Source organism: Lycorma delicatula, chromosome 7, assembly GCF_047948215.1.
Source record: "Lycorma delicatula isolate Av1 chromosome 7, ASM4794821v1, whole genome shotgun sequence".
Lineage (NCBI taxonomy): Eukaryota > Metazoa > Arthropoda > Insecta > Hemiptera > Fulgoridae > Lycorma > Lycorma delicatula.
In genome coordinates, this window is record NC_134461.1 from 13,447,664 (window position 1) to 13,471,404 (window position 23,741).

The 23,741-nt window shown below is 32.4% G+C and overlaps 1 protein-coding gene across 1 annotated transcript in view; it reads left to right on the top strand.

The window, feature by feature from the left end:
• The first annotated feature begins 5,861 nt into the window (after positions 1-5,861).
• The window catches only part of LOC142328240 (actin depolymerizing venom protein gelsolin 1-like), a 146,211-nt gene continuing 128,331 nt past the window's right edge, over positions 5,862-23,741 (top strand). Inside the window, exon 1 of the mRNA XM_075371872.1 lies at positions 5,862-6,071. The gene's annotated coding sequence lies outside the window, so the exon portion shown is untranslated. The remainder of the gene's footprint in view (positions 6,072-23,741) is intronic.

A 23,741-nucleotide genomic window follows, 5' to 3' on the forward strand; every position in this document is an offset into this window, starting at 1 on the left:
AAATATATATTTAATAAATTACCTATTTTATTATTTATCTATTTTATAGCTTTTATTATTTAAAAATTAGAGTTAAAATAATAATTATAAGCGTAAGTACCTATAAATTGTTATTTAATAAACCTATTTTCGAAAAAATTTTGTGGCTCTAAAAACTTTGAAATTTTGTAAATTGTAATTTTTGACTCTTCTGACTCAAAAGGTTGCCGACCCCTGGCTAGGTGATTATTTCCATTTTCTTTCTTTTTAAACTGCGGCTTGCTTCACAAAGGTTTGATGATGATGATGACGAATTGAAAAAAATGGTGTTGCTGAGCGGTTTAAGTCAGTGGCGGCGGAGTATCTTGAAGAGGGAATGAAGCTAATGAATGCTATGAAAATAGTTTTTTTGCCGAAGGCGGCTGCGTAGAAACAGAGTCGGATTAACCCGTAGACAAATTTCGGTCTTTTTGGTTTTTTTCTGTTGCCAAAAAGGGAATTTCCCGACTACCGTTAATTTTTTGCGCGAAGAAGTCAAAGTTCTTAGTCGAGCATTTATAGAGGCCTAAGTCTTTTAAAATTATCTTTTTTATATATTTAATTTCTTTTTTTAACCGATTTTTAAAATAATTAATTTATCTTAAACAGTATTATTATTATTTTGTGTTTGAAATTTTGATAACGTCTTACTCTAATTTCAACTGAGATATACGGTTTCTTAATTACGCGATTTATTTTCATAATATTTTTCTTTTCCTAGAATTTATCTTTTAAAACAGAAAATATTTATTGTTCTATAACGTATAAGAATTGTTTTCATAAGTTATCTGTAAGCGATAACGTTAATGTGTTTTTTTATATATGTATTTTATTTTAAAGAAAACATTTCTGCATTTAAATAATTCCAATTTAAACCGTTTGAATGGTCAGATTTTTTAATTTTTTGTTATATTGTTTTTTCATATCGCTAATCAGATGTCTTTTATCAACCACTCTTGTGATATTTTACGGTAGGATTACGGTAGAAGTAATCACAAAAATTCTCATGATGTAACACGCCTGTATGTGTATCTGCTAATTATTATCCGACATGATAATATCATGACATGATGATTATCCGTTATATTATCTTTCGATCAGCGGTTCTCAAACATTTTTTAAAAAAATTACCACTCATGTGAATTACGGATCAGTGACGTACCACTTAACTATTAAATATGTAATATCTTATTAGCGATGAAATAATGTCTCATAATGGTAAAGCAATAAAAGATTACAATTTTTATTTCCGCGTACGAAGAAAAGGTAGTATTGTAATCGAAAAAAATTTCGGTTTTTCGATTTCAAAGGAAATACCCATTTTCACCATTCCTGAATACATTTTGACTAGTTTCGGCGTGACGTTTGTACGTACGTACAAATGTATTTCGCATAACTCAAAAACGATTAGCCGTAGAATGTTGAAATTTTGTATTTAGGACTGCTGTAACACCTAGATGTGCACCTCCCCTTTTGATTGCAATTGACTTTACCAAGAATTCCCCAAAAAAGTCCAAAATCAAAAAAATTTGGATTATGGACTTTATCTTAACCGCAGTAATAAATCCTCATCGAGAGCTTTTCAACGATATATCATAAGTGGTACTTATTTTCATCGTTTGCAGAGTTATAGCCGCGTAGAATTTTAATTAATGAAATATTTTGATCTTACAAGGGGAAGATACATCGGTTCGAATTCGACTCATTATTTTTTTTATTATTTTTTTTTTTTTTAATTTAAATATATTGATTTGTTAATAAATGTTAATAATAAATTTAAATAATCATTAAAAATTATTAAACAAACTTTTATAATAAATAATAATTCAATCAAACATTAAAAAAAATCCGAAGTTATTAGTGAAATAAAATTTTATGTATTTTTCATTTAAAAAAAAATATGTATATGTAATTTAATAGGCGTATTAGGAAGTCGTGTGATGACCACATCAGCTTTTTTGTTTAAAGTATTTATTTATTTAGCCGGTCGAAGCTTGCTTCGCTCGCCCGACCGCCTAGCTTGGTTGGTTCCGCTCCCTGGAATCTCTGGACCCAGGTCGACCCAGGCGTTCCGACTCTCCAGGGATCACGGGACGAACCTAATACCGCAGAGCTGGCTTCACTCGCCGTTCTCGTCTGGATCCTACATTTTTCATTATCCTCACGGTTGTGAGATTAATTCTGGTAAATAACGATAAAGGTATAGAAATCTTAAAAAGAAACTATATTGCAAAGATAGAAGTAGTAACTACGGTAATTAAAGTTCACAGACCTTCGACGAGGAAAACACAACCCGTTTCAGTCGCCGTGGTGACAGAAGTATAATAATGAAGTAAATGGATTAATCTTTCTTTCCTTTAATGAATATCTTTAATACACAACTTCACCTTCGAAGGAACTAGGACTTCGATCTACGGCTTTCAACCTTCCCTGGGATGACACGAATGTATCGTGCAAATTTGAAAGCAATCGATCGGTTGGTTCTCGCATAATTCTGAAAAAAAAAAACAGACGGACAGACATTTTTACTCGTATAATAAAATATTATCTAATATAATTGTTTTATTTATTAAAATTGTATTAATAATTTCTTATAAAAAAAATTATTTATTTTTTAAAAGAAATGTTACATTGTAAGTTTACTTACATTATTGATCACAATATTCTTGAAGACTAAAATTCAGTGAGAGGAGGGTGCGTGATGATTGAAACAACAGAAGGGATATCTGATTCAGTTGAACGTAATTTTAAGCGAAAATTTGAGTCGAGGTTCAGTTTATAACGAAATTCATTTTTCACTGTCACCATAGCAGAAAATCCAGTTTCACAAAGATATATGCAAGAAACCGGAATTAAAAATATAACAATGCTTTTCTGGAAAGCGATGGATATTCAACTTTAACCTTCAGCCTAAATTCATATAACTCTGTGAATTCCATTTTCAAACCTAAATCGGAAGATAGTTCGATCAAATATTCTGTTTCGTTGTTAGTTAGGGTTCCAGGAACGATATCCAGCATGAAAGGGGTTCGTATCCATAGGATGCGAAACCCCTTCATGCTAGATAGTACTGTAATCCACAGCTCATCTGTCAATCGATCACGCAGTTCAAAATCGGTATCCGTTAGGAGCATCCTAAATCTGTATTCATTAGAAGGTAAACTGTACCTCTAAATTTGTATTACTTCAGAGGATGATATGTATGAGTGTAAGTGAAGTGTAGTCTTGTATAGTCTCAGGTCGACCGTTCCTGAGACGTGTGGTCGATCGAAACCCGACCGCCAAAGAACACCGGTATCCACGATCTAGTATTCAAATCCGTATAGAAATAACCGCCTTTACTAGGATTTGAACCTTATTTCTCTCGACTTCAAAATCAGCTGATTTGCGACGACGAGTTTAACCGCTAGACCGACCCGGTGGGTTACACGGTTTTTAACCGGCAAAGGTTTAGTTTTCGTTGCTCTATTAAGCTAATTATCCGTGTTGATTTATATTTTACGTCGAGTAAACTAGACCGAATTAATTCAAGCGAAGTACGTATATAAGTATTTATATAAGAAAAAGTTTTTTTCGAGATACGTGTGCCGACACTAGCACTACAATTTTATCAAATGAAAAAGTAACACGATAACTATGTTTTTAAATCAGATTATCACGGAGTACTTAAAACACCAAAAGCAACTGTATCTGTCTGTAGAATAACCGCGACCCGCTCGCTTAATTTCTGGAGGAAAGTACATCGATCCTTTTACGGTTGTATCAGGAAATCTGTTCGTACGTGTGCGACGCGGTGGATGCATAGGACACACAAATCGCTACATTTTTGCTGCGGTTTATAAGAAGCCGTCGGTGTTGCGTGTTCGTTCATCCTAGCCGAATAATTGATATTGTTACTATACAAAAATAATTTCCTCAAATTAATGGAAAAAGAAGTGCATGATAAAATACTTTGTATTATTAATAATAATAAATAAATAATAATAACAATAATATTTTGTCGTACTAATAATCTTGTATTATAAAACATTTTTTGTACTGTTGTGTCTGCGTACCGCTTAAGACGTTCTGCGTACAACCAGCGGTACGTGTACTATAATTTAAGAACCGCTGATCTAGAGTAAATGTTTTTCATCAATAGTAATAAAGAAATTCGCATTTATTTACGTTACTAAATTTATTAATTTTTTAAAATAAAATTTTTCTAATGAAATAAAAGTATTTTCATAGATTATTAAATATATGATAATCCTATACAGTCATAGAAAAATTTTTTATTGCTAGTCGCAGCAAAATATGATCATCTGAAACTGTATTTGAACGAGAGAATTGATGTTCCGCGCGCATTTTAATTCATAAAATAGTTCCAAATAAATATCTTACATGAATTTCTATAATTCTATTTCGCTATCATTTTATTTAAATATAACATTTTTTCGCCTATTTAATTCAATGATTCTAGCTAAAGTGCGCGCGCATACCGTATTTAATTCCCACAGGTGTGGTGGTACTAGCGACGACGGTCGGCAGACTGGTCGCGAGGCTTAACACACCAGGTACCGAGTCGACCGAGCGATAGAGTTTGAGACCCGGCCAGATCAGGTTACTTTTTTAAAATTTAAATATTATTTATTTATTAAATTCTAAATCTCAACTGTAACGTCACAACATAGCAGTAATTTAGAATATTTTTTTTTGGGGTGGGAGTGCGATTTTGCAAAAATTCTATTTCCAAATATTGTTATTTTTTAATCGTTAACAAATGTGTCTAAGAGAAATACGATCTTAATTAGTCGTGATCTCGAGGTACTGAGGGTGACTTTGTCCTGCAGCTTCACCCCGTTGACCTTTTAAGTAGAAAAGTTAATGGCATCAATGTCCCGTATATAGAAGTAATCTCACCGTGTTTGGTAAAATTCGATCCAGTAGTTCTAGAGATATAAGGTGATTTAGAGGCCGACACCGAACACACACACACGTACAAACGAACATTAACATCTGGAAAATTTCCATCCGGTTTTTTGAGTTCCTTAGGTGTGATAATGTCAAGATCCGGTGAGAACCGCATATGCCCAAATCGGACCGATTATAATACTTTCACTTCTAGAGCTATAAATAGATTTGCTATAACCTTATCTAGATGAGGAAATAAAAAAATTAACATGAGCGTTTTAAAAATCGTTTTACCCAATATCGGGCAGAGTTATAAATCATGACGTATTAGAACTCCAAATCTTTATTACCGTTTGTCATTCTTTTTTAGGTGAGTAAATTTTACTTTAACGAAAATCTAAAAAAGATTTTGTTTTTTCAATCTTCTCTTTAATAAAAATAAAACGAAACACAGATGTTGTTTTATAAATTTTTCGTAGAAAAAATATATTGATTCCAACGGTATAATTACCATTTGAGGACACAAAATATAATATTTTTTAACACGGCAAATTCAGCTCCAATCTACGCCAGTTTACGTGGCGCTTATTACGAATAAATTATTAAATTAGTTACAAAAAAGAAATAAATAACATTTAACCGACCAAATGATTAATGGATAAAAAAACAACAACAAAAAACCCGGCAGTTGTAAAGAATATGGAAATTCGGTTACTAAGAAATTATTATAAACCGATTAACAGTTATTCCGTGAATCTCTATGTTTAGATTTGTAAAAATGTAAAGGTCAGAGCGGTCGGTATATTTCTTAAATATTAATTCAAAACAACAGGAAAGTATCAAGATACTAATAATGAAAATAAAAATAAAAAAAGAAATTATCCAGGTTATCAGAGTTCAAGACCGTTCGTTGTTAAATAAAAGCGTCAGCGAATCTTGTTCGTGTTAAGAGACGTGTATTAAATTATTAAGTGGAGCTTTTACATGCATATAACAAATAATACACAAGTCAGTCTTGTAATGTGTAGTCGCAACTCAGTGTAAACTGGTTTCTCAAACAGTGAACAGTGTGTTTTTATTTTGTTATATCGTTCCAGCTGATATAGCCTCTACTTAATACAATATTTACGCAAGTCTTTTTTTTTATTTGACCGTTCAAGGTAATTCAAAAAATATTATTATTATTTTTTTTTAAAGATAGCAATACATTAAATTTGTAACTATTTTTTTAATCGTTTTAAATATAATTCAAATATTTTAAAATGTTATTACTAATTTGATTGCATTACGGTGCTAATAAAAAATTAATAATTACCTATTATTTTTAATAACTGTACAGCAATCCACTTTTATAACATACTCGTAGCGTTATATAAACAAATTTGTATGTGTTGTTGCTAGTACGTACTCTGTTATCGATTTCCACGAATCTCAACAAATCGATCTTAAGTAAGTTCTTAATAAAGAGATTCTAGCAAACACGAGTATCATTTTAATGCAAGTTTTTCCTGTTCCTTTATTTCCTTGTATGAAATAAAGGAAGTTTTGTGATCGCGAAAAATTTTGGTTTTCAGATTTCAACGGAAATAACCATTTTGATCATCCTTGACTCCATTTTGAATATTTTTGGCGTGACGACTGTACCTACGTATGTATCTCAAAAACGATTAGCCGTAGGATGTTAAAATTTTGGATTTAAGACTATTGTAACATAAAGTTGTGCACCTCCCCTTTTGATTGCAATCGACTGAATCAGAAGTGTTCAAAAAAGCCCAAAATCCAAAACAATTCGGATTTTGGACTTTTTGTTAACCGCTGTAAAAAGCCCTCACGAGAGCTTTTCAAGCTTTTATCATAAGCGCTACTTATTTTCATCGGCTTCAGAGTTATAGCCAAATAAAACTTTAACTAATGAAATATTTCGATCTTACAAGGGTAAGGCACATCGGTCAAATCGGATTTCATCTTCTTTTTTTAACCTTTTTTTTTAATCTAAATATATTGATGTATTAATAATTATTAACATCAGATTATTAAAAAAATATACGATAAATAATAAATTTACTATTATAAAATAATAAATCAATAATATGAATAAAAAAAAGAAAAAAGAATCAGAACTTTTTAATGAAGTAATATTTTTTGTACTTTTCATTTAAAAAAAAAATGTTTATGTAATGTAATACGCGTACAAGGAAGTCATGTGATTTCCACATCAATATTTTTTATCTTGGAAACTAATCGATAAATTTTCAAGAATAATCGATTTGGGATACCTAGAAAGGATTTTTTAATTAATAATATATCTAAAATACAATTTCGATGGTGTTATCTAAATATCAGATACTTATATTTTTATTCTAACATTACAATTTCTATGTCTTTATATTTACGATTATGACCTATGTAAGAAAAATATTTTGGTCACTTTAGACTAGACAATCTCCTTCTTTCTTCCCGAAACAGCTTCATTCTCTCCCATGCTGTTGTTAGCGTACTCTTTCGACCGTTTCATTTTCAGATTTTCTTTGCAGGTCTTTTGTTCTTGGATATTCTGTAATATCATAATTTTGATTTTAAAGGTGTTTTATATTTTTAATTTTTTTTGTGTTATATTTTTAAATTTTAAGATATTTTTAGCTTCTTTTAACCAGTTTTCATATTATCCTAGCTGCAGGGCTTGCCTACGGCACACCTCGGTAGCTAGGCCCTCCGGGCGGGTTGCCTTAGCGAGCGGCCTCTCGCAATGGGATTATTAGGTGTCAAAAATTGATTATTTTTTGTGTAAAATTTTTTTTTTTTTTGAACGATGAGAATTGACATAATGAAAGTTAAATTAGAAATTTAACTCTGGAAATCGATACTAACGAATCGGGATTCTCCGATAGTGATCGGTACATTCCGGTGCCTACGTTTTGGTTATAGTTCATTATTTTATGAAGAAAAACCATCGCATAAATAAAAAAATTTAAAACACCACTCAAATTAAACACACTAAAAGGTAAAAAATAATTTTACGTCGGTATCTCAGAATGGATTTGATAGCAAAGTTTGATGCTGATACGTAAGATTATGTGAAAGTCGCAGCATCAAATTTAAAATTTGACGTTTTTGCCAATTTTTTCATATGCGTGATGAATGGAAATTTTCTGAATGTCAATGTTCGTATGTACGTGTGTGCGTGCGTGTGTGTGCGCGAGCGAGTGTGTGTTCGGTGTTGGCCTCTAAATCACCTTATAACTCCAGAACTACTGCACCGATTTTTACCAAACTCGGTCAGATTACGTCTATATATGGGGCATTGATGCTATTAAATTTTCAACTTAAAAGGTCAAGGGGGTGAGCTGTAGAGCAAGGTCATCCTCAGTATCTTGAGATTTCATCTAATTAAATTATATTTTTCTTAGGCACATTTCTTCACGTTTAAAAAATAATATTAATTGCAAAAAAAATTTGTAAAATCGCACCCCTACCCCAAGAAAATGCTGTTGTAGTCGGCCGGTATGTTTTGACGTCACAGGTGAGCGGTAGAATTAAATAAATGAATAATACTTAAAGTGTAAGCATGTAACTCGGCTGGCCGGGCTAAATTTGTTCTGTGTAAGTTGCGAAATACATTAGTTTTTTTAGTGGCGATCATCGCTGCTAGTACCGCCACACCCTTAACCCACCGGGTTGGTCTAGTGGTTAACGCGTCCTTCCCAAATCAGCTGATTTGGAAGTCGAGAGTTACAGCGTTCAAGTCCTAGTAAAGCCGGTTATTTTTACACGGATTTGAATACTAGATCGTGGATACCGGTGTTCTTTGGCGGTTGGGTTTCAATTAACCGTACATCTCAGGAACGGTCGAACTGAGAATGTACAAGACTACACTTGATTTACACTCGTACATATCATCCTCATTCATCCTCTGAAGAATTATCTAAACGGTAGTTACCGGAGGCTAAACAGGAAAAAGAAAGAAAGTACCGCCACACCCGCGCGAATTAAATATGGTATGCGCGCGCGCATACCATATAATTAGAATTATTGAATCAAATAAACGAAAAAATATTATATTTAAGTAAAATGATAAATATTTTAGATTAAATTGTGTACGTATGCGTGTGTAAGCCGTGCATCAGAAACAACTGTGTTGTCAGATTTTTTTTTAATATCTTCGTACTTTTTACGTTTTTTTGCCATTTTTGATTTATTTTTGAACCCCGTTATTTCTCTTGAATATAAACTTTCAGGTTTTATTGTTGCCAAATGCCTAAATCTCGTGTTAAAGGATATTAGTTTTTATCGTAAATGTTTCTTGATAACCGATTTGACAATTTTATTTTATTTACTTTGCTTTCTTGGTTTAGTTTTTCAATATCCCGTTGTTTTATAATATTTTTTTCGGGTATTTAAATTTTCCAACCGCATAATATTAATAAATTTATTTAAAGTAAAATTAAAAAAAGAAATAATAATATTCTTCCATAAAAAAACAATAGGTTATTTATAACTAACTTTCTAAATACGTGGTAACATATTTTCAGTAACGATTTTACTTTAAACGATACGATAGAGATGTGGAGAGGTCCCGGTTCGAATCCAGGTAAGTCATGGAATTTTTCATACGCTACAGATTTCCATTTCGTATTTCCACGCACAAGCTTTGAAGTTTTAAATGGAGAATTAATCATCAAAAAAAAAAAAAATTAATCCATCGAAAAGGTTTTAAAATAATTACAAATCTATTTAAATTTTATCTATCGTTGTTTAATATATATTTAATTGATTATATTAGATATTTTTCATTTAACGTCTTCCAAAATTTTTATAATTTTTTTATCGATTATATTTGTTTCTTATCTCATTCAAGATAATTATTTCTTAAAGGTTGACGAAAAAATGTTTTCTTATTTTAATGCAAAAGTAAAAGAAAATATTTTTTTTTTATATTTCAAATGACCTTTATTAAACTAAATACGTGCAGTTTTGATCGATCGCATTTTGTCATTTTTAAGGGAAACTTATAATCCCGTTACTGGAGTAGAACTTTTGAATTTTCTGAAGGAAAAATTACGATAAGTGATTTTCCTAGGCCTTTTTTGACGCGAACTTTATACTATTAAGGGTGTTTAAAAGACACCAAAACAAAGTTAATTTGACGTTTCAAGGTCCAGGATGGATCAGAACTTCCCGGCCAGGTACTTTCAATTTTAAAGGGGTCACCAAATATGTGTGGAGTGTGGCTTTGTCGTGATGGAAGACGATACCTTTCCTATCCATCAATTCTAGTCATTTTATCATAATTCTTTGGGATGATCTTTCCTTCGTTGACATTAAAAATTACAATCGATCGTTCTACGGGACAGCAGAGCTCATAATGAAAAATTCCTTTTCGATCTCATCGCATATACATCGGGGTCAATCCTAGATTTTCCACCGTTTGTGGAGCTTTACCTCGCTTCAACCACGATATTTTCCGTACATTATTGTCCTAAATGATTCATTTTTTGATTTCGTTCCGTTTAGGCACCGATTCGCAGATAAAAATTCGATTTATCGTATTTTTCATTGTTAAATCATACGCTATCCAAACATCGAGTTATTTATATCCAACGTTTCTCAAACGTGTTAAAACCTGTTTTGCGGTCGACGTTTATTTAGTTCGTTAATGATATCGCTAACGCTAATATGCCGATCTTCGTCAATGTTTTTCATCGCTTCGACTTTTTTAGTTATCGACCGACCAGAACGAGGTTCATCATCGCCATCAGAATTTCCAGATGGAAAAAACTTAAACCAAATTAGTGTCGCAAGTTTTAATACTAAGTACGTGTCCATAAACATCACAATTTTTTTCAGCACCCTGAATCCATTATTCCCTTTTTGTGTAATAAAATTTAAAAACGTATCGAATTTCTTTTTTATTTTTCACTCGTTTTCAAGAGGCAATGCATTTTAAACGATTAAAATCATAACCTCTCTAAAAAATACTCAGTGGCATTTCACCTTTCAAAATCATACAAGTGTTGATAGATTTGATAATACTACGAGAGTTGTGATCCTAAATCATCTACCGGGAGAATACGAAGAAACTTTTCCCCCAACTCATATATTAATACAGATTATAATATTTTTTTTTTTTTTTTAATTTTTAATGTAGAGTTCTGATCTAGGTTTTCCTTGATCCTTCCAGTTAAATATTTCAGGTCGGTTTTTTATATTTTTTATTTATTATTCTTATATAAATTAAACTGAAATGCTTTTTCTAACAACGAGTTTATTCTAATTAATCTCTCTGAAATGAATTCAACGCAATATTTCTCCTCGATACAGAAATTTCGTTAAACAGAGATTCACAACACGTTAAGCTTTTAAAATTAAAAAATCTGATGTGGACTCTACACGACTTTCCTGTACACCTATTAAATTACATGACTGACATTTTTATTTAATGAAAAGTATATAAAATTTTATTTCATTAATAACTTCTGATATTTTTTCATATTTTATTTTTATTGTTATTATTGAATTATTATTTATCGTAAAATTTTTTACAATCAGAGGTTAATAATTATTAATAAATCAATATATTTAAATTAAAAAAAAAAAAAACAAAAACAAAATGTTAAAAAAAGGAAATGAAGTCGAATTCGAACCGATGTGCCTACTCCTTGTGAGATCAAAAAATTTCATTAAATTAAACGTTTAGTTAGCTATAACTCTGGAACAGATGAAAATAAATACCATTTATGATATATCGTTGAAAAGCTTTCATCGAGGGCTCATTGTTGCAGTTAAGAAAAAGTCTAAAATCCAAATTTTTTCGGATTTTAGTCTCTTTAGAGCATTTTTGGTCAAGTTGATTGCAATCAAAAGGGAAGGTACACAACTAGATGTTACAACAGTCCTAAATTCAAAATTTCAACATCTTACGGTTAATCGTTTTTGAGATACGTACAGACATCACGCCGAAACTAATCAAAATCTATTCAGGGGTGGTCAAAATGATATTTCCATTGAAATCTGAAAACCGAAATTTTTAGCGATCACAATACTTCCTTTACTTTGTACAAGGAAGTAAAAATATATACTTTTTAAATTACATACTATTGTTTATTCTTGAAAAATTATTCTAATATCTGATATATTTATAAAGTTAGTTTCAATTAAAAAATTATACGTAAGAGATTTTGGAATGTAAAACCCTCTATCTCTCTTCATTTTTCCTCTTTCCACCTTTTTGTATTTTTTATTAGTAAAAATTTATATTTTAACGGATTGACGTTTTGTTTATAAAATTTGTTGAACGTGTACCCAACAACAACATATTCAAAATAAATAAATTTGAAAATTTTTACTTTCGGAAATTCTAAAATGGCGGCCATTTCAATTTTTTAATTATTGATAGCTTCATAAATATTACTATTATTGAATTATATATTTTTGCCTTCTATTTTGAAGAAATTAATACTTCATTTGTGCAAATCAGTTGGTAAAAACTGTGAGATATGGCTGAACTTGTTAAGGTGGATCGAAAAAATTAAGCTGTCAAAAACATTTGTGCCTGTCCTGTTGAATTAAAAATAATAGAAATTAAAAAAAAAAAAAATAATAGAAATTATAAAATTATATTACATTGTATTTGGTAATTTAAAAGGTTTTCTTTAACATGGCCCGTCGGTATGTATAATATATAGAATTATGAGTATAATTCTATACTCATAAACCGTTTACCAACAATTATCAGTATTATTACAAGTTCTAGCGCTTTCAGAAAATTTCTCCATCTTCAGGAACGCCCGGTAGTTAGTTATATATGTAATAATATTTACTTCACGTATTAAGTTATATAAATAAAATAATACTTGTATAAATATAACTACTGATCGTTAAAATTATTAAAATTAAGTCATAGGTAATTCGATTCGAGAAAACAACATAAGTATAAATTTTTTTTTTCCTCCTCTATGAATCATGAGACCTTGCCGTTGGTGAGGGGGCTTGAGTGCTCAGGGATACAGAGTAGCTGGACCGAAGGTGCAACCATATCGGAGAGGTATCTGTTGAGAGCCAGACTAAGGAATGATTCCTGAAAGAGGGCAGCAGCTCTTTCAGTAGTTGTTAGGGGCGTAAGTCACAATGACTTAAACGGCCATATCAACATCACTCAGTCCTCTGAGTACTGCGCAGCTGAAAGCAATGGAAAACTACAGCTGTTTTTTTTTCCAAGAAAATGTGGCTCTGCATTTTCAAAAGCAATAATGGAGGCGCCTTCCTTGGTAAAATATTCCGGAGGTAAAATAGTCCCCCGTTCGGATCTCCGGGTGGGGACTACTAAGGAAGGGGTCACCAGAAAATTAAAAAATAACATTCTACGAGTCGGAGCGTGGAATGTTAGAAGCTTAAAAAAGGTTGGTAGGCTAGAGAATTTAAAAAGGGAAATGGATAGGGTAAACGTGGATATAGTAGGAATTAGTGAGGTTCGGTGGGAAGAGGAAGGCGACTTTTGGTCGGGTGAATTTAGAGTAATTAACTCAGCGTCAAATAATGGGCAGGCAGGAGTAGGTTTCGTGATGAACAAGAAAATAGGGAGGAGAGTGGAGTATTTCAAGACGCATAGCGATAGAGTCATTGTAATAAGGATAAATTCAAAACCTAAACCGACAACGATTGTTAACGTCTATATGCCTACAAGCACCCATGATGATGATGAGGTAGAATGTGTATACGAAGAGATTGATGAAGCAATTAAACACGTAAAAGGAGATGAAAATTTAATAATAGTTGGAGATTGGAATGCAAGCATTGGAAAAGGCAAGGAAGGAAATATAGTGGGTGAATACGGGCTGGGCAAAAGGAATGAAAGAGGGGACCGACTTATAGAGTTTTGCACGAAGTATAATTTAGTAATTGCCAACACCCACTTTAAAAATCATAATAGAAGAATATACACTTGGAAAAAGCCAGGCGATACTGCAAGGTATCAGATAGATTATATCATGGTTAAGCAAAGATTTAGAAATCAACTCGTGGACTGCAAAACTTACCCTGGTGCAGACATTGATAGCGACCATAATTTGGTGATAATGAAATGTAGATTGGGGTTTAAAAACCTGAAGAAAAGGTGTCAGATGAATCGGTGGAATTTAGAGAAGCTTGAGGAAGAGGAGGTAAAGAAGATTTTTGAGGAGGACATCGCAAGAGGTCTGAGTAAAAAGGATAAGATAGAAAATGTAGAAGAAGAATGGGAGAATGTTAAAAAGGAAATTCTTAAATCAGCAGAAGCAAACTTAGGCGGAATAAAGAGAACTGGTAGAAAACCTTGGGTTTCACAGATATATTGCAGCTGATGGATGAACGTAGAAAATATAAGAATGCTAGTGATGAAGAAAGTAAAAGGAACTATCGGCAATTAAGAAATGCTATAAACAGGAAGTGCAAACTGGCGAAAGAAGAGTGGATTAATGAAAAGTGTTCAGAAGTGGAAAGAGAAATGAACATTGGTAAAATAGACGGAGCATACAGGAAAGTTAAGGAAAATTTTGGGGTACATAAATTAAAATCTAATAATGTGTTAAACAAAGATGGTACACCTATATATAATACGAAAGGTAAAGTCGATAGATGGGTGGAATATATTGAAGAGTTATACGGAGGAAATGAATTAGAAAATGGTTTTATAGAGGAAGAAGAGGAAGTTGAGGAGGATGAAATGGGAGAAACAATACTGAGATCTGAATTTAAGAGAGCATTAAAAGATTTAAATGGCAGAAAGGCTCCTGGAATAGACGGAATACCTGTAGAATTACTGCGCAGTGCAGGGGAGGAGGCGATTGATAGATTATACAAACTGGTGTGTAATATTTATGAAAAAGGGGAATTTCCGTCAGACTTCAAAAAAAGTGTTATAGTAATGATACCAAAGAAATCAGGGGCAGATAAATGTGAAGAATACAAAACAATTAGTTTAACTAGTCATGCATCAAAAATCTTAACTAGAATTCTATACAGAAGAATTGAGAGGAGAGTGGAGGAAGTGTTAGGAGAAGACCAATTTGGTTTCAGGAAAAGTATAGGGACAAGGGAAGCAATTTTAGGCCTCAGATTAATAGTAGAAGGAAGATTAAAGAAAAACAAACCAACATACTTGGCGTTTATAGACCTAGAAAAGGCATTCGATAACGTAGACTGGAATAAAATGTTCAGCATTTAAAAAAAATTAGGGTTCAAATACAGAGATAGAAGAACAATTGCTAACATGTACAGGAACCAAACAGCAACAGTAGCAATTGAAGAACATAAGAAAGAAGCCATAATAAGAAAGGGAGTCCGACAAGGATGTTCTCTATCTCCGTTACTTTTTAATCTTTACATGGAACTAGCAGTTAATGATGTTAAAGAACAATTTAGAGTCGGAATAACAGTACAAGGTGAAAAGATAAAGATGCTACGATTTGCTGATGATATAGTAATTCTAGCCGAGAATAAAAAGGATTTAGAAGAAACAATTAACGGCATAGATGAAGTCCTACGCAAGAACTATCGCATGAAAATAAACAAGAAGAAAACAAAAGTAATGAAATGTAGTAGAAATAACAAAGATGGACCGCTGAATGTGAAAATAGGAGGAGAAAAGATTATGGAGGTAGAAGAATTTTGTTATTTGGGAAGTAGAATTACTAAAGATGGACGAAGCAGGAGCGATATAAAATGCCGAATAGCACAAGCTAAACGAGCCTTCAGTAAGAAATATAAGTTGTTTACATCAAAAATTAATTTAAATGTCAGGAAAAGATTTTTGAAAGTGTATGTTTGGAGTGTCGCTTTATATGGAAGTGAAACTTGGACGATCGGAGTACCTGAGAAGAAAAGGTTAGAAGCTTTTGAAATGTGGTGCTATAGGAGAATGTTAAAAATCAGATGGGTGGATAAAGTGACAAATGAGGAGGTATTGCGGCAAATAGATGAAGAAAGAAGCATTTGGAAAAATATAGTTAAAAGAAGAGACAGACTTATAGGCCACATACTAAGGCATCCTGGAATAGTCGCTTTAATTTTGGAAGGACAGGTAGAAGGGAAAAATTGTGTAGGCAGGCCACGTTTGGAATATGTAAAACAAATTGTTAGGGATGTAGGATGTAGAGGGTATACTGAAATGAAACGACTAGCACTAGATAGGGAATCTTGGAGAGCTGCATCAAACCAGTCAAATGACTGAAGACAAAAAAAAAAAAAATAAAAATAAATTTTTTGGACCTAAAAAGTAATAAAAATTATAATAAGAACAATTTCGATATCGACATATATATATAGGAAACCCGGTAAACAAAATAAAATAATCCATCAGAACTCGTTTCATCCTTGGAATCATAAAATAGCTACATGTAATACATTATAAAAACTTAAACAATGAGTTAACTAATATTAAATGTATCGCTACAGCCAACGGATATAATGAAAATTTAATAAATAACTTATATACTAAAATAAAAAATAAAATATACATAAAAGATAAAATAACGTTAACAAATAATACTAACTAAAATGAATACGTTAGAATCGAATATAATATAAATGATAGAAAATTCAATAAAAATTTGAAATCATTCGGATTAAAAACTGCTTATGTGACTAACACAACAAAATAATAACATATTTAAATAATAGAGATCCTTCAAAAAGCAATAAAAAACAATAATAAATTTAATCTAGATAAACAGGGTGTATACAGTTTAAAATGCGCTGACTGCGATTTACAATACGTCGGCATGACTAATCGTTCCTTTTCAATCTGGATTAAAGAACATATAATAAATTTTATAAACAAAGGATACAAAGAAAAATCTAATTTTGCCTAACACATTCTGAATCAGAACGGTAATTACGACCCAGACAATTTTATTAATATACTTCATTATTGTAATAACGCATATATAACTAACTAATATTTTAGAAAAATTTCACGTATATCTAAATAACAAAAAACTGATAAACGAGCAAATTAAATATGATAATGATATTATTCAAACAAACTTTAAATAATAAATTGTTGATTCCTATCCTGGCCGAATTGATTCCCTCCCAATACACATTGAGACCGCTATAATGACAAGACGAATTACGTATGACTTAATTTCAATAATTTTGACGATAGATTGTTATATTTATACAAGTATTATTATATTTATATAACTTAATTAATATGCGAATTAAATATTATTACATTCATAACTTACTACCGTACGTTCCTGAAGATGAAAATAATTTTCTGAAACGCTAGAACGTGTATTACTACTGATAATTATTGGTAAGCGATTTTATAAATTATAATTATAATTCTATTAATCTAAAATGTGTTGAATGTTTTGCGCACCAGGTAGCGTTAGCGTTTTCTGACAATAGTCGACAAAGACAGACATGACATCGCCAATGACCTAAACATTTATCACCAAACCGTGTTAAACCGTTTTGAGAAAGCCGGATACAAAAAGAAGCTCGACGTTTGGGTGCCGCATGATCTTACACAGAAAAATTTCTGTCTGCGAATCTCTACTGAAAAGTAACGAAATCGAGCCGTTTCTGAAGCGGTTGATCACGAGTGATGAAAAGTGAATAACCTACGTCAACGATGTGCGAAAAAGATCGTGGTCGAAGCGAGGAGAAGTCCCTAAGTCTGCGGTTAAGCTCGCACTGACGCCCAAGAAGGTTATGCTGTGCGTTTGATGGATTGGAAGGGCATCGTGCATCAGAAGCTGCTGCCGCCAGGCAGAACGAAATACTTAGACCTGTACTGTCGACGATTCTTTCTTTTTTCCTGTTTAGCCTCCGGTAATTACCGTTCAGATAATACTTCAGAGGATGAATGAGGATATATGTATGAGTGTAAATGAAGTGTAGTCTTGTACAGTCTCAGTACGACCGTTACTGAGATGTGTGATTAATTGAAACCCGACCGCCAAAGAACACCGGTATCCACGATCTAGTATTCAAATCCGTGTAAAAATAACTGACTTTACCAGGACTTGAACGCAGGAACTCTCGACTTCCAAATCAGATGATTTGGGAAGACGCATTCACCACTAGACCAACCCGGTGGGTGTACTGGATTGCCATTTAATTGGAAATAGAGCACCCTTTTTTTTTTTTCTACCCCACTGTCTGAGAGTTCGTTCAGAATAACCTCCCCCTATGGAAATAGTAAAACCACTTCAAAAACATTTCGTGTTTCCCCTCTTTCTAGCAGTGATGAACTTGTGGGTTTAACCTAAATCTGTTAATTCCATTCATGAAAAGCATACGTATGTTTAAAGTTTAAAAACGTTATAATATCACGGTAGCGGTAAAAGTGACTAAATATAAAGCTGTTGTTTATAAATTAAAATACGTTACTTATCCATTATAAAATTCAAATGGAATATGTATTTATTTATATTTAAGAGAACAAAACATGTTAATAATTTCTCTACAAAAGGTACATAAATTAGAAACCAATATAAATTTCTTTTGAATTCTGATAAAAATATTGTAAATAATTTCAGGGAAATGAAGTGAAAAATTATGTAAATACAAAAATTGAAGACCTACTTTATGAATATCTATATAATTCATGGAAGTTACAAAACAACCATGTGATTATCAGAAAAATTACCAAAATTTTACTTTGTATAACTTGGATAACATTTAAAAAGAATAATATAATATTTGCCAATCTCCGTGCCGGAGTAGTAATGCCTCGGTCTTTCATCCGAAGGTCCCGGGTTCAAATCCCGATCAGGCATAAACATTTTTTCATAATCTAAAAAATTTGATGTGGACACCACATGACTTCCTTGTACGCCTATTAAATTACATGTCCACGATTAGCGCTATTGCACCTACGGATTTAAAAGAAACGGTCAACAGAAAGGTGTCGTATACCGTGCTGACGACGCAGACAGCATACATCTCGAACGATATATATATATATATATATATATATATATATATATATATATAAAAGTATTACTATTTATTATTAATATTACCGTTATAAGTAAATATATATCTATATTTATCGACTTCAATTAAAGTAGCGATAATGGACATTCCCATCTCTAAAAGATTTTCTGTGCTTTTACTAATTAAAACAATAATACTGCAAGTTCATAAAATGTAATTTTCTCCTTTATATTCGTACTAGCAGACCCGGCAATGCTTCGTTATTGCTAGATTTGAGTATATATGTACGAGGTGCGACAATAAAGTAATGAGACTGATTTTTCTTTGCAAGATGTGGCAACCCTGCAGCTTGCGTAGGCACACCATCTTTGACCTTGGTCTATAAGCTACTTCTAGTCCAAGCGGCACATTGATGCAACTGCTCGGTCGTGAGTTGTGCTGTAATAAGTGAACACGTGTTTGTGTCTCTCGTCACAGAAATGAAACCGCAAAATATTGCGCGACGGTATGCCATTTCTTTTTCCGTTAAATCGGGTGAAAACGCGACGACAACTTACGGTAAGCTTCAGAAGGCTTTTGGAGAGGAGGTTATGTCAAGAGCTCAAGTTTTTCGGTGGCATAACATTTTTAGTGAAGGCAGAACGAATGTTGAAGATGAAGACCGCAGTGTACGACCATCAATCTCACGGACAGGTGTCAACTTGTCCAGGGTGCGTGAAATCGTACGATCTGATCGAAGATTATCCGTGAAAATGATCGCAGAAGAACTCAACATCGATCGAGAAACGGTTCGTCTAATATTAACTAAAGATCTTGGTACGAGAAAGATTTGTGCAAAAATGGTCCCCAAAAATCTCACACAACAACAGCGAGAAACACGGAAAAATATGGCAGCCGATCTGTTAGAGCAAACGGAAATCAATCCGGATTTGTTGAGCCGTGTTATCACTGGTGATGAAGGTTGGTTTTTTCAATACGATCCAGAGACAAAACGCCAAAGTTCGGAACGGTGCTCAAAGGGATCACCCAGACCAAAAAAAGCTCGCATGTCAAAGTCAAAAGTGAAATGCATGCTTGTGTGCTTCTTCGATTCCAAGGGAATTGTTCATAAAGTGCGGGTGCCTCCTGGACAAACAGTTAACCGATATTTCTACAAAGAAATTTTAGAATGACTTCGTAAACGAGTTCTTCGTGTCCGTGCCGACATTGCTGATAATTGGATTCTGCATCACGATAATGCGCCATCCCATACTGATCTGTCAGTACAGCAATTTTTAACCTCAAAATAAATTTCAGTACTACCACAGCCACCTTATTCACCAGATATCGCTCCGTGCGACTTTTTTCTATTTCCAAGAGTCAAAATGGCGGTCAAGGGACACTATTTTCAAACAACACAAGATGTCCAAAAATCTGTGACGAGGGACACAAACACGTGTTAACTTATTACAGCACAACTCACGACCGAGCAATTGCATCAATGTGCCGCTTGGACTAGAAGTAGCTTTATAGACCAAGGTCAAAGATGGTGTGCCTACGCAAGCTGCAGGGTTGCCACATCTTGCAAAGAAATATCAGTCTCATTAGTTTATTGTCGCACTTCGTATATATATAGATTAAATGAAAACAATTGAAAGTTTGGTAAAACATTAACAAAATGAATATTACGGAACTTCACAATATTTAACCTTTTCCTTTTTATCTTTTACTCTTTCCCCCATTTTCATTTTACCACATTCCCTTTCCCCACACCACCTTTCCATTTCCCCCATTTTTGACTCATTTACCTTTCTTTCCCCCTTTTCTGCTTCCATTTTCCCTTCCTCTTTTCCCCTTCACCTGTCCCCTTTACTTTTTCCTTTCCTTTTTTCATTTCCTATTCCCCGTTTTCCTCTTTTATTTTTTCCATTTTCCCCTTCTTCCCTTTTTCCTTTTTTAATTTTTCCCTTTCTCCCTTTTTCCCCGCGCGTAAATCGGTCCAGTAGTTTTTTAATCTATAACTGACACACATATCGGAAACATTGAAATGGAATCGTAAAATATTTAGTATAGTGTGTGTTGCTTTTACGTCCAACAGATAGCGCTGTTTTTTAAAAAAGCATCCCTTTACCTGTTACAGGGAAGATCTTATGAAAATAAAATACGCGCGTATTCGAATGCAACGTTGTATCAAAATTTCAAAGCAATCGGTGAAGAACTTTCGGAGATTTAAGATTCTGAACAAACGATTATTTACATATTTATTTATATAGAAGATTATGACATATTTTTTTTTCATCGAAATTTTTTTTTCGCATCACTGATACTCATGTTAATAGAATATTTATATTAAAAATGAAACCGTTTATAATTGTTAATAACGCGTGTTGAAATCACTGACCAAAAAAATGTAAAAAAATAAAAAATAATAGAAAACTTTTAATTTGAATAACAAAAGAGACAATTCTTCCCTTGACATGAAAATTACATTATTTATTATTAAATTAATGTTTAATAATAATAATAATAATAATAATAAATAAATAAATAAAAATAAAAGAAAACAAGTTAATAGAAACGGCCTCTTTATGTATTTTCCATGACTGATTTTCAATGACATCTTTTTTTTGAGGGTTACATAGTCTGATGTTTTCTTTAAATGTTTTCCATATTTATTAATTTTGTAAATAATAATTTTGTTCAGTTTATGTTTATACATTTGTACGGTTAGTCGGTTAGTTTATTGACGGTGAAACGGATTTTAAGTAATTTAGTTGAAAATCTATTTTCGTACAAAATAAAATTTATCTTTTACAGTATTACAGTTCAACTTCTTAGTACATGTTGTCATTAGACATCACAATAAGGTAATGTAAATATTTAAAGAAATTCTTATAATTTATATTTGTTTTTTTTTCAATTAGTGTTTTAATTATTTAATTTATACTAATTCCATATGCAGAACGATTCATGAATAATGCAACAAACTTTCAGATACGATCTACTAATGAAAATAGAGAAAAATATTTCTAATAAACATAGGTTCAGAAACGCTTCGTTAATGATTATTGGCTGGCAAAAGATTTCTCTCTGATTTCTGCGCCTACAGTAAAATTAAGCAAGACTGCAATTAATGGGACCCATATTAAGGGGTAAATTTATTAATTTTATATTATTATATAAAATTAATTAATTAAATATATTAATTAATTATAAATTAAATTAATTTTTTATTATTATATTTTTTATTTTTATATTAAATCTGATTTGTTGAAGTGTCAGTTTTGTTTTTAATTACTTCGAAATTTAAATGTTTGTATTTAGTTTCTGTGCGCTTTATTCATACAGTTTTACTCAGAATCAAATTTTGTACACATTTTGTTTAAACTTTCATTTATTTATTTTGCATTTAATTAAATCCTATTCTATTAAACGGTATTTGTATGTGTGTCTATGCGTACGTTCCCTTTATCGTAGCACCGGAATGTTCCGATCGCTAGCTGACAATCCCGATTCGTTAGTAGATGTCTCGTGATGGTCAGGTATATACTTGTTATATAATTATACATCGATATACCGCATGCATATGGGAAATATCGAGGTTTTGGGAAAATCGAGTACTTTTTAACCGGATCCGAATTTTCGGACGAAAATCGCAAATATTTCGAAAACGGTCGGTCCTAGCGCTCTGAAAAAATTTTTCAATCCCCAAACCGATAGTCAAATCCCCTCCCACTGATATCGTCGGATGATAATATTTTCAAGTGCCCCCGGGGTGCCGTTCGGAAATTGGGGAGGGGTGCGATGGGATGCCACCGTAATATCTCGGTAACCGCTCCTCCGATTTTCACGAATCAAACGGCGTATGTATCAGCAGGTCGAGCAGGTCTATCTATTAAGGAAATAAAAATTTATTATTACTAATTGCCCCAGCGAATCTACGAACTTGTGACGTCACGTGCTATCTCATTATACTATTGTTTTCCAAAACGTTAGTTTTGGGTAATTATTATTTTCATTTCATTTTTCGACTTACAAACAATACGGGCGCCCAAACAATATATTTATGTTGTTGTGTGTTCAATTCTTTTCACTTGAGTTGATTACATGTAAAAAATGCTTAATGACACAATCTTGTAAACAATAACAATTCCTTAACCAATGACTGATTGGTATTATGTACAGGCCTTTAAAAGATTTATACATGCAGTTAGAAATGATGTTTTTTGTCACGATTATATTTAGATCCGTCATTCGTAGTACACAATGTGTGTATAAAGAAATACACTTTAGTCCAGTTTATATCATGTTCAGTGAAGGTTTCCCGGATAGCTTTTTTGTGCGGTTATATTATTTTATAATAACTCAAAGTTTTTCGCAAATATTTTGTAATATATTATTTTTGTACGTGTGTTATTAGTGAGGTTTGTTATGGCAGAATTTAAATCCGTAGTTAAGAAAAAAAAACTTAGGAGTTAATGCACGTAACCCACCGGGTTGGTCTAGTGGTGAATGCGTCTTCCCAAATCAGCTGATTTGGAAGTCGAGAGTTCCAGCGTTCAAGCCCTAGTAAAGCCAGCTATTTTTAGACGGATTTGAATACTAGATCGTGGATACCGGTGTTCTTTGGCGGTCGGGGTTTCAATTAAACACACATCTCAGGAACGGTCGAACTGAGAATGTACAAGACTACACTTCATTTACACTCATACATATCATCCTCATTCATCCTCTGAAGTATTATCTGAACGGTAGTTACCGGAGGCTAAACAGGAAAAAGAAAGAAGGAGTTAAGCACGTGAAATTATCAATAATGTTTATGATTTTATGAATAAAGAATCTTTAAAAGTAGGTAAATTAACTGACGACAAACATATAATTGGTATTCAAAATTGTGAAAAAAGAACTGCTGCTGCTTGTGGAATATC